At 38.0% G+C, this 4,276-nt stretch overlaps 1 pseudogene; it reads right to left on the bottom strand.

Annotated features, from left to right (window-relative positions):
* Nucleotides 1–1,327: 1,327 nt before the first annotated feature.
* LOC146887886 (uncharacterized) lies at nt 1,328–2,779 on the bottom strand (annotated as a pseudogene).
* Between the last annotated feature and the right edge of the window lie 1,497 nt (nt 2,780–4,276).

Raw genomic sequence — 4,276 nt, 5'->3', positions numbered from 1 at the left:
CAGCTTCTTCATAGGACGTTGGCTCAGTGTTGTTGTCAATGGCTGCAATGGTTTTTCTATATCTGTGTGAAATCTTTGAATATGAAACATATGACTCAATGAGATATCTCACCCTGTTAGAACAATTAGAAGAAGTATAGAAAGTGTGACAGTCCTTTAAGTATGAAGGAGGTTTTCTATTTCTTGCCTCACGCTGATTATTACTATTGGTATCAGATATAATTTCATCATCATGACTACGATCATCTACGTTAACATCCTCATTCACAGTATAACAATTTTCAGTTTCAGTCACAATATCATTCAGAATATTATGATAAATTTGTGATTTGGGCAAAGAGATTTCAGAGGGATCAACGTTGTCCCAGTTTTTAGTGGAATAGGGAAAAATCTTTTCATAAAAAATAACATTTCTCGAGACATTTATGCTATGGTTTTTGAGACAGAAAATCATGTAACCCTTTGTGTTGGGCTTGAAGCCTAAAAATATGCCAACAGTAGCCCTATGATCAAGTTTATTACAGTTAGCAATGAGGGTGCTGCTGTAGCACAAACATCCAAACACACGAACATTCCTAAGGTCAGGTTCTTTATCATATAATTTCTCAAAGGGAGAAGCATTCTTGAGGAAAGGGGTTGGAATGCGATTTATCAAATAGGCAGCATGACTAACTGCATGGTACCAAAATTGAGCGGGAACTTTGGACTTGAAAAGAAGGGCACACGTCACATTCATCAGGTGTTGGTGTTTCCTCTCAACGATCCCATTCTGCTCTGGGGTCTCTACACAACTGGTTTGATGCACGATCCCCGTAGCATCGAAATAATCCACCATATTGAATTCGAGTCCGTTGTCACTCCTCACAACTTTAATAGTTTTACCAAATTGGTTTTTCACATAAGCTACAAAATTGGTTAGATTCTTTCTAGTTTCAGATTTATTACATATAGGATATAGCCAAGTAAAGCGTGAGTGATCATCTACAATAGTAAGGAAGTATCTATAAGCAAGCAAAGAAGGTATAGCACAAGGCCCCCAAATGTCAACATGAACAACATCAAAAGGTTCAATTGCATGAGAAGTACTATTTGGGAAAGGTAATTTTCTTTGTTTAGCAAGGTGACAAGAATTACAATTTTCTACTTTGTTCTTGTGAATGTAAGAGTGAGTATGAGACAAAACAGCAAGTCTCTCATTAGACGGATGCCCTAGTCTATCATGCCAAAGGTTGGAATACAAGGAATTATGTTCTTGATCAAAAACAACAACACTTTTTGGGTTATTATACACGTACAGGCCAGCACAAGTACTAGCTAAACCAATCCTCTATTTCGTATTGGTGTCCTGTATAACACAAAGATCTTGAGTGAAAACAACGTTAATGTTAAGACAAAAGACAAGTTTAGAGATGGATATTAAGTTGTAACCAAATGTAGGAATGAATAAAACATCCTTTAGGAGGAGTTTTTCATTGAGTTGCACCGAACCAATGTGGGTGGCAATGACCTTAGCATTGTTAGGAAGGTGAACAACTATCAGGTTGATCTCTTTATAGGAACAAAAATTGTCTAGGGAACAAGTGACATGGTCGGTTGCCCCAGAGTCAAAAATCCACATGTTAGTTCTTTTAGAAGCATAAAGATTGATAATAGGGTAAAAATCACCTTGTTGAGTGGAACCCGAAGTGACAGTACTCATATGGTTAACTTGGATTTCTGTGTTGGAAGTTTCTTTGTTGTTTGATTGGAAGAGGCTGATCAAAGCTTGATATTGTTGTTGAGTTAATCTCATGTCCTGTTCTCCAGCAGATGTTTCTGTCTTTCCTTCTTGTTTTACATCAGAGGACTTGATTGAGTTGCTCTTCCCACTATAGAATTTATGTCCAGGGGGAAACCGTGTTTCCTATAACATACCTCAATGGTATGACCATTTTTTCCACAGTGACTGCAAATCTTCTTACTGGCGTTGTTCTTGTTGAAGTTCTTGCCGTCATGGCTTCGAGGAAAACCATTCTTCCTGTAACAATTGGATTCAACGTGCCCATGCTTCCCACAAAAACTACACACAAGTTGGGCGTTTGCAGCATTGATCCTCAACTCAGATTCACTCGGTAGGGTATTTCCCATGATTTATCGTTCTTGTTGCACCACATAAGAGAAGACTTTTGAAATTGAGGGAATGTGATCCATCAATAATACGTGAGACTTTATATTACTATATTGCTCGTTTAAACCCCGTAAAACTGCATAACATGATCCTCAATCTTTCTCCTAGAAATCAAGGACAACATATCGCACGAGCATTTGGGGTCGCAACTGCAATTGGGATCTGGTCTGAAGCTCTCACGGTGAGGTCTCCTTGCTTAATGGATGATGCCTCCAATTGCAAGTCTGATATGCGTAGAAGATCCCCTTGGAAGTATCTTGATTTGAGATCATTCCAGATTTCTTCGGCTCTATCCATCCACAGGATACTTTGGCGTATGGAAGACGAGACCGAGTGCAAGATCCAAGAAACCACCATGTTGTTTCCTCTCTTCCAAGCATGATACGTGGGATCCTTCTTGGATGGTTCTTGAGCGGTCCCGTCGATGAACTCTAGTTTATTTTTGGCGCTCAGGGCAGTAACCATGGATCTGCTCCATGAATGATAGTTGCTCTCATCAAGAACAGGAGAAACGAGAGAGATGGCAGGATTCTCTCCAGGATGAAGATACAAGAAACTATGAACAGATAGATCGTGAGATGGATCCTTAACCTCCTTGGTGTTTTCAACCATCATGAGAAGAAGAAGAGAAGGATGAAAGACAAGAACGACAAACTCAGAGATGCGCAGCAGAGCACTTCAAAAGAAGTGCTCTGATACCATCTTAGAAATCTTGATGGGTCTGACGGGCACCATAATAGCATTCTTGTTCATGGTTGGAGAAGGAAAACGTGTGACTAAAGCAGAGTGCAGAAGAAAAGGAGAAGAAGAGAAAAATGGACTTTATTGTATTAAAGAGGAATGAATATGTGATACAAGGTTCTATCTGTACCAATACGAAAAGAAACTAATATATAGACAAAACAACATAATAACAGAAAACAGTTATGGCATTGCAACAGACCTAACACTCTGCAAGATATTTTACATTTTTTTCTCGAGACCTATTTATTATTCTAAGAGTCCAAAATCTAATAATTTTACCATTTCCTATCTTCCATTCCACATTATTTTCAAACCACTTCTTCCATTCTTCTCCACTTGTTGCCCTCCTAAGATCTCTCCACCAACATCAGTTAAGTTTATTGTCTATTTTATTATCTAAGCTCCTCCATGAACCGTATTTTGAGTCCAAAATTGATTTCCATAGCCTTTCACATTCAATTCCCATCCTCCATTTCCCTTTTCCAAGTAGTGCAATATTAAATAGTCTTAGACTTTTAACTCCTAATCCCCCAAGCTCTTTTGGTTTGCAAATATTATCCCACTTAACCCATGCAATCTTCCTACCTTCGCATCCACATCCACATAAGAAATCTCTCTGAATCCTTTTAATTTCTTTTTCCACATATTTTGGTATTTTGAAAAAGGACAAGAAAAAGAGAGGTAAAGATGTGATGACATATTTAAGCAAGCAAGTTCTACCAGTGAAAGAGAGGTGCTTTTCTTTCCATTTGGCTAATTTTTTCCTTATTTTCTCAACAACACCTTTCCACATATAATGTTTCCTAGGATTACCCCCAATTGGCATGCCTAGATATGAAAAAGGAAGTTGCATGGTGTCACAATTTAACATATTCGAAAATCTCTGAAGGTAGTATTCAGTAACCCATACACCTCCTATCTTACTCTTAATGAAGTTTACTTTCAGCCCTGCAGCTAACTCAAAACATCTAAGAATACTTTTTATGACCAATATGTTTTGAGTTTTTGCTTCGCTAAAAAATAATGTATCATCTACAAATTGCAACATATTCACCTCAATGTTTTTCTCTCCCACTTTGATCCCTTCCAACAATTTTTTCTTTGCTGCCACTCTCACTAAACCTGCTAGTCCCTCTGCTACGATCAAAAAAAGAAACGGAGCTAGAGGGTCTCCTTGTCGTAGACCTTTACATGGGCAAAATTCTTGAGTTGGACTGCCATTAACAAGCACTGAAATTGTGGATGATTCTAAACACTCCCTAATCAACAGAATCTATTTTTTGCGCAAAAGCCTAGTCTCTTCATCATGTAAAATAGAAAATCTCATCTGATAGAATCATAGGCTTTCTCATAATCAACTTTAAC

Source organism: Vigna unguiculata, chromosome 3 (genome assembly GCF_037176805.1).
Source record: "Vigna unguiculata cultivar grain cowpea cultivar isolate G323 ecotype 2 chromosome 3, ASM3717680v1, whole genome shotgun sequence".
NCBI lineage: Eukaryota > Viridiplantae > Streptophyta > Magnoliopsida > Fabales > Fabaceae > Vigna > Vigna unguiculata.
Note: the sequence above shows the minus strand (reverse complement) of the source record. Positions and strands in the feature narration are given on the sequence as shown.